The sequence below is a fragment of the Pteropus medius genome, unplaced genomic scaffold (genome assembly GCF_902729225.1).
Source record: "Pteropus medius unplaced genomic scaffold, Ma_sr-lr_union100, whole genome shotgun sequence".
In the NCBI taxonomy this organism is placed as follows: domain Eukaryota; kingdom Metazoa; phylum Chordata; class Mammalia; order Chiroptera; family Pteropodidae; genus Pteropus; species Pteropus medius.
In genome coordinates this window covers 233,579-242,113 of record NW_024349804.1, presented here as the reverse complement: position 1 = coordinate 242,113, position 8,535 = coordinate 233,579, and positions in this window count along the sequence as shown.

Sequence of the window (8,535 nt, the reverse complement as noted above, 5' to 3'; positions counted from 1 at the left end):
GCCCAGGACCCAGCATTTTGCTGGCCCATAAAAAATATTAAAACTCAGCCTTCAAAGTATGGTTTCTACTGAAGGCATATCATTTTTGCACTATCATAAAGTCAAAAAATCGTTAAGTCATACCCTTGTGAGTTGGGGAACATTGTAATACTATCTTAAGTAAAATTTAAATTATTAGCATGGATTTTACTGTTCACATTGTGTAATGTCAGTTTTAAATGTGGAATGGCTGAAATTATACCGGTCATATTTTGTAACTTATATATGTATTTCCTGCTAGAACAGCAGGAACAGTGCACAAAACTAAATTGTTTTTATTTCATTTTTTGGTGTGTGCGCATTGTACCAATACTCTCTCTTACTGATCAGTAAAGAAGTAAAAATGAGGCAGGGTATAATAAAGTTCCTTAGTTTCTTTTGTTTCAAAGTTCTAGTTTGAATGGAAAGCGTGGCCTTTCGGGGGGCTGTCAGTGCCCCAGCTTACTCAGTTGCAGACATGACAATCACCTTGTACTTGGCTTTGAGTCTTGCTGCACTTCTATGCACATGAGTCTACAGGGATTCTGTATTCCTGGGACATTATAAGTTGTGTGTGGATAGAGTAACAAGGAACTGTGGGCGCATATTGCCCATTCTCTTCTGCTCACGTGCATGCTCCATTGTCTTATGAACTTCACTTGCAGAATACAAGTTAAAAGATAAAACTAGTAAGAATTTCAGGGCCCTGACAGTAGAGCATTTTAGTCAAAGATAAGACCCTTCTGAGTGTGGGGTCCTGTGTGACTGACTGCACACCCAAGAAACTGGCCCTGCTTGCCACCCCATGCCATCTTTCTCAATGTTCCTTTCCTCCTCTGGAATATGGGACAGTAACACATGGCTTCTTCTGATTATTAAAACAAGGTTATGCATGCAAACATTTAGCCCAAGATTGGTTTACTAAGTGCTTAACGTATAGCCATGTCTTAAATTATAGGAGACTAACATGCATGGCAGTTATTTAAGATACACTCCCCATGCTTGTTTGCATTTTTCTTTCTCTGAGTATTTCCAAAGTAAAACACCAAAGCCAAGTACAACCTAAGCCTCAGAGGCCAGAACCGGCCTTGGAGTCATTATTAGGATGAACTGGACAAGTCATGTGACTCATTTCCAAATGGATCTGTGGGTCAGTCTGAGGACCGGGTTACAAAACAGCCCAAGGACAAAACACAAAGAACTCTTAGCATTTTGGGAAACAAACTTGTGCTGTCCTCTCATGAAAGATTCACTTTCTAGTCCCATTGTTTTAAAAAGGTTTTTACATGATTTTTGTCAAGGGTAAAAATTCAATAGTTCTAGAGACTTAAAAGAGTTGACACTGTCATTTGCTCTATCCCTCCCCATTGCCCTATTTTTTATTTTCTACATTTCAGGAGCCAAGCTCAGAGAAGTTGAAGGGACTTATCTACGCTCATCACAGAAGTATAGTTGACCTCGAACAACACAGGGTCAAGGGCACCGACCCCCAAGCAGTCGAAAATCTGAGTATAACTTTTGACTTCTCAGAAACTTAACTATAGTCAGCTCTTCGAATCAGCAGATTCAACTAACTACGGGTCTCAGAAACAATATTTTCAGTCCATAATTGGGAATACAAAAATACCGTTTTTGATCCACGGTAGGTTGAATCCACAGACATCAAAGCAGCCGATACGAAGGTCCAACTGTATTTATTTAAAAAAATTTGTGCAGTTCAAACCCCTACTGTCCAAGGGCAGGTTGTAGTAAATCGGGGATTTGAACCCAGGTCCCCTGGACCTTAGGCCCTGAGTTTTAAATCTCTATACACACTGAGTAGTGGATAAAATTACAGATTCAGAAACTTTAAAATTCTGGGTTCAACCCAGTGCTATAATATATTTGAAAAATCTTTACGAAGGGTATAATTCTTGAGTAAAATGTAAATTATCAAACTGGAATCAAGAAATAGATAACCTAATCAAAGCAATAAGCAAAGCAATAAAAATGGAAGAAAATTTGATTGACTCTGTGAAATGCTGGACTGAGATTATAAGAGAACAGTTATTTTAAAAATACCTTGGAGGAATAGATAATTCCCATTGATAAAGAAATTGTTCCAAGACAAGGGACAGAGGAAACTATGGATTGTGTCACAATTCAGTTTATAAAGCTATTCAGACACAAATTTAAGAAGTACAGATAATGTTCACCTATATAAACAGAAACAAAAACTTTGAACAAAATTCCAGCAAATAAGCCTAGCAACATATAAAACACTGTTACGTCAGAAATGTAAGGATGGTTTGATATAAACAAAACCTACTCAAAATTTAAATCAGTATCTGTCTTCTTCATAGGTTTTTTTTGAAAAAAAAAAAAATTGATAAAATCCAATACCTGTTTCCGCTTTATTTTTAAAGAGTACACTTCGATTTTAAAAAACAGACTTTCTTTTTTCATTAGTATTTTTAATTTTTCAATTATAGTTGACATTCAATGTTACATTAGTTTCAGGTGTACGGCACAGTGCTTAGACATTTACATAGCTAACAAAGTGATCTTCCTGATAAATCTAGTACCCATGTAACATCGTACATAGTTATTACATTATTATTGACTATATTCCCTGTGCTGCACTTCACATGCCCATGACTGCTTTGTAACCTCCAATTTGTACTTCTTAATCCCTTTGCCTTTTCAACAACAGTCTTCCTTTTCATGATAAAGAACATCTATCTCAACGTCCAATAACTAACTGATATTGATAAGAATCAACATCATCCTTAAAAGCAAAACACCAAAAGCATTCCAGTAAAAGTCAGGAATAAAACCAAGATTCAGGTTACCATCAGTTTTTTTACCATCGTTCTGGCACCTTTAGCCATTACTAAATAAAATGCAAAGAAATAGAATTCACAGTAGCAAGAATGCTACTAGCTACTCAGGAATAAACATAGTAGAAATGTGGGGGAAAAAAAGTCAAAATTATGTATAATATATATACAATATAATCTTTACTAAATCAAAAAAATGCATAGACAATAAGCAACTGTGGTTGAAATAAGGAGTTCTATGGAAAGTAACCTCACAAGATGATCTGATCATAAATTCCTACTGGACAGGTCATGGTGGTTAGTCATACCCCAGGCCTATGATGTCTTTAGTGAAATGTTTTAAGCCAGCCCTGTCCATTTTTAAAATTATTATTATTAGTTTCAAGTACATAGTACATTGGTTAGACATTTATATAGTTTATAAAACGATCAGTCCTGTCCATTCTTGTGCACCTAGGTTAAGACATCTTTAAACACCAGAAGTAATACCCCTCTAAGGCGTATCAACCCTCAAGAGAGCACATATGCTTATTAACTATCCAGTAATCCACTCCCTGCCTTGCTTCCCCCAATCCTCCTTCTGTCCCCTCCTAAATTTCAAATGCATAAAAGAAGCTGCAAAACTGTTATTCTCTGGAGCATTTGAGCTCTTGCTCCTTTGCATGTGTCATCAGTGTGGCTCAAATAAACTCTTATGAAAATTCTCTACAGATGCGGACGTTTCTTACATCGGTATAGCTTTTTAAAAATCTCTCGAAACTTTCAATTTAGCATAAGCATAAATTTTATGATCAGAAAAAATAAACAGTAACAACGAAGAAAGGAAAAGTTCCAGAGTCGGAGTCAAAAAAATGTGGGGAGAGTACAGAGAGGTGAAGCTGGGAACGGGGTCGGCCGGGAACCGGAGTGCACACCCTCCTCTCCCAATGACTTTTTAGGCAACCCTACTTCCTGGATTTGTCTCTGCTCATCCAGAGCTGAATGAGACTGTCTCTTAGGACAGTGGAGTTCAAACTTCTTCATGAGCTAAGCTAAAACCTGCAGCAACGAGATGGCTATAAAAGATACCAGGAGGCAAGCAGGTTGTGTGATAAAGTTTTTCCAATGGGTTAAAGTCCTCAAGCCCAGACACCCTACAGGTTGAGCTTCTGGGGCCCTCCGTCTTCTCTTGGCCTGACCTTTGCCAAACAGTGCAAGGTCCTAGCCCAAGGCAGGAATGAGTCTTTGCTGGCCAACTTTGTTTTTCAGTACCACTTTCCTAGGATCCACCTGGAGAGGGAGGGAAAGAGCTGAGGGGTTTCTCTGTGTGAGTGTGTGAATACGCGAATGTCACTAGAATCTCCAGATATTTCCTCAAAAATTCACCCTCTGGGTAAGTTAACGAGAATTCTGTTTTGCTTCACCCTGTTAACCTCTGAGGGTTTCCAGAAGTACCTGCACCTTCTGGTTCTGACTTCACCTTTCACTCCAAATTGTACCTTCTGTCTCTTGTTCCTTAATGATGAGGCGCTATGGGCATTTAGTGCCACTTGACTCATTTAGTGCCACTTTACTCTTTCCTTCATGCCCCCAAAGCACCAGGATCGAGCCCTTTAAAGTCACAGGCTTATCTAAAAACTTGAAAATGTCATAGAGTGGATTACACAAGAAGGAAAACTTAAATCTTAACTCATTCTGTTGGCCACATGTGGTCACCTAGAGTTCCTTCCTGTCTGGCTTTCTCCTTGGCCTAACTCCCTGGTGCTCAGCCAGCTTCTTCCTCTCAGATCTCAGCCTCTCTTCAATTTCCCCTCTGCCAAGGTCCAGAGATCTCCAAGTGTGTTCATAGAGAAAGCCTCAAATCTGTGAGCATCCCAGCAGGCCCAGGTGGCACACTGACCCTTTACTAGGCAGAAAGGCAGAGCTCTTTCTTCAAAGTTGCAGATGTCCAGGACAGGTCTTGGCATAAGCATTAAAGAGGCTTTTCTCTGCAAAAGGCAGCCCTCTCCATCCCCCATCTGCAGGATGACCTCTGTGGGCCACTTGTCCCAGGGCCGTTCTCGACTTTTGGGAACCTGTTAAGACACTGAACCCCAGACCCCATTCTTGACAGTGCATTTCAGTAGGTTGAGGGCCAGGAATCTGCATTTTTAGAAAAGAACCCAAATGATTCTGTTGCAGATGATCATTAAATCGTGCTTTATAAAAACTCTGCCCCGGCAAAGGGTAGAAATTAAGCCTGTTGAGACAGTCTGCCAGGCCCTCTCGCTCTCCCTCCCTCCCTCTTTCCCTCACTCTTCCTCCCACTTCTTACCCTCCTTTCTACTTTTTTTTCCCCTACGCGCACACACACAATGCTAATAGTCATTTCTGGGTGGTAAAACATATTTATAAAAGTTTTATATATATTACATTTATTTATATTATATTATATATTTATAATTTATATTCATATGTGTGTTAACCTCAAAATAAAAAAAAGCCAAAGCGAGAGGCAACAAGCGTTTATTTGAGCAATAGCTATTTGGGAAGCAGTGATTCAGGCAGAAACCCAAACAGTAATCCAATTAGGGGGTGAAGGCAAGGAGTATTTATGAGAAAGAGAAGGGGGATAATTACGGGATAGAAGCAATGAATTTCTAGGGCTGTTAAGAAGCTAAGGGAGGAATTTCCTCAGGTGCAGATAAGCTAACACGAAGATGGGAATTTTAAAGGCTGTCTTTATCAGTCCCGTCTTGTTTTGGAACACAACGCTGCTTTAGCCCCAGACCAAAGGTCGTTCTGCCCAATACCAACATTCCAGAGTATGAGGAGTGGGGTGCGCGAGGCGTTTTCTCTGGGATGGCAGCTCTCGTTCCGTTTTGAAGCAGCTCTGTTTATATTACTTCTTCTTTGTACATGAATGTATAAGAAAAATAAACTTATTTTCCTGCTCTCCTCCTAATAGTTCAACCATAAACTTACATTATTTTGTCATGAGTAAAAAATGTAATAAAGGAAAAAAAAAAAAACTTCGAATGAATCCCAGGAGGTGTGTCAATAAAGAAACTGGATTTGACCCAGGAGTCTTCTCTCGTCAAATTATCTTATCTCAGTCATCAGGGTGTTGTTCTCCTGACTCCACAGAAACCTCTGGATTGACTGGTGTGCTCACCAAGGACAGGAAGTTACTTTGGCCTTGGTGGGCTGAGCTCTGAGCTTGGAAGGGGAAAAGGTGCTTAAGGTCAAAGGTCATCTTCCTCCTGTACCAACTGATCATTTCTTTTCCCTCTACCTTCCGCCTCCAGCCCTACCTTAAAGTCCTGGAGCCTCTGTGGCACCCTGGCGAGTCTGATCCCACCCTTAGCCCGAAGGCAAGACTGATGTCAGCGCTCTGCTCCATGAAGCAGGCACGAAGACTAACAATCCTTTCTTCAGACCAGTGTTGGGAGCATAAATGAAAATACTGTGAAAGTGCTTTGCAGACTGGGCGCTGGGCGTCGTTCTTGCAGCCATCATTCTTCCCACAGGACCCTGGTAGATACCCCCTGTGTCTCAGGAAGTGCTCTGCCCTGGGGGGCGTACAGGCAAGGAAGGCATGGTCCGCTTCCAGGACCTTCCACTGTCCAGAGAGAGGCAGACAGACAAAGCCAGTGTGAGTTTCATCATGTGGGAAAAAGTCAAACCCCCAGAGAGCAAATCCTATCCCTTTCTTAAGAGTTCTGTGACCTGAGGCAAGTAATTTAACCTCTGTGACCTGCAGGCTTCTAATCTCAGAAACAAGAAGATATCTTTTTCACAGAGTTGTTGTCTGGATTAAACGAGATTTCCCCAAATCTCAGGTGTTAGCGTCTCTCCTTCAAAATGTTTGCTCTGTCTCCCTGCAACCTCTACAATTGTAGCTGACCCTTGAACAGTGGAAGTGGGCAGTGGGTTGGGGCGCTGACCTCTATGAAGTGGAAAATGCATCTATAACGGAAGTTGGCCCTCCACATGCAGTTATCAACCTCGGACCCCAAATACAGTGGACCTGGGAACAGTGGACCTGCGAACAGCATGGATTTGAACTGCCCGGGTCCGCTCTACTCGGAGGTCACCCCCGTGTTGTTCAAGAGTCAACTGTAGTTCATTAACATCGCCACCCACTTTGCTTCATCCTAAGCAGCAGTATTTGTGAAATGATGTGTTTGATATGAGTCCTGCTTTTTTCTGCTTCTTTCCCCCTAACAATTGTTAAAGCAAATGCATAGCTATTAAAATTTTTCACGTTCCTTCAGGTCTACCTAGAACCATTTCATGTGCCCCTAGGGATATAAGTGCTACACTTACAGACATACTGAGATTCTTAATGAAAGCACCTTGCACATTGTTTGGTGTGTGATAAGGCTTACATATAAATTTTGGTAACTCTCAGAAGTAAGCACAGAGAAGGTGAGAAGACCCAATTCCTTGGAAAGGGGAGATAGGAAGAAAGGCTTCCCAGAGGGGTGATGCCCGAACACAGCACTGAAGCCTGAGCGGTCATCAAAGGGAGGTCATCAAAGGGAGGTGCTTTCCAAGAAAAAGCCCCAGAGGCAGGGAAAACTGGACCTCAGAACACTCAAGGAATTTACCTGTAGGGCAGCCAGGAAGCAGCATAAGGGGATGCATTTGAGATGATCCTGGAGCAATAGATAAACTGACTCAGATAAAGACAAAAGCGCATACATGCTCTCGAGGAGTCTGAATTTGATCCTGACGGATATGGTGAAACTTTGAGAAGCCCCATGTTTCTATTTATGGCCTAAGAAGACCTCCAAATTATTTAGAGTGGCTCAAGGTTGAAAGTCTACAAGGCTAATAAATCTGGAACAACACCTCTCACGCTTTAAGTCCTCACCCTTTCCCTTGCTAACTGGGACCAAGCATTTAGCAGCCCATAAGGAACTATTAATTCATTTCGACAGAAGCGAGCACTTTGTTTCTGATGTAAGGGCTATGGCTGTTACAGTCGCCATTCATCCACCTGGTGCTGAAAGCTAGAGACCTGGGTGCTGTCTTCCATTCCTTCCTCTGCCCCACCCTCCTCTGCCAGGGTCAGCAGCCTGGCAATTTCCCCTTTTCACTAAAGATTGAATCCTGTCCTTCCCCTGCATTCCGCTGTGCCTTCAGTTCATACCCTTTTGTCTCTTGCTCAGTGCTTTGTAATCGTCTCCCAACTAGTCTCCCTGCTGGTTACATCTGGAGTCTTAGACCGTAGGTAGCTACAGGATCCTAAGCAAATCCCTTAATCTCACTAAGTCCCAGTTTCCTCAAATGTCAAATAGGGATAATGTGTTCATATATCTGTCTCCTAGGATTGTTGTGGGGATTATGTGAGATACTGAGTATAAAGCACTACCATACTGCATAGCATGTAGAAGTTCAATAAGGATTTGGTATTTTTAGTACAGCCCTCCCCGCATTCTGTAATCTAAACTGGCCTAAAACGTTGCAAGTGAATAAAGCCGGCCTTCTGGTGTTAGTCACCAGCCTCCTGGACGGGGTCCGTGAGAGCCTGCCTGGAGAGTCAAGTGTGCCTCTGTGTGCAGACTGCTGAGCAGTGTGGCTGGGGATCAACCGGGAGGAGAAAAGAGTGAGGCGAAAGAGGTACCCGAGGAACAAAATTTAGGGAGACTTTCACGCTTGGGGTCAGACAAGTGCTTCCTTAAATTCTGCGCCCTCGTTCCAAAGGTAGGATTACAATCTATTTTTTTTTCCT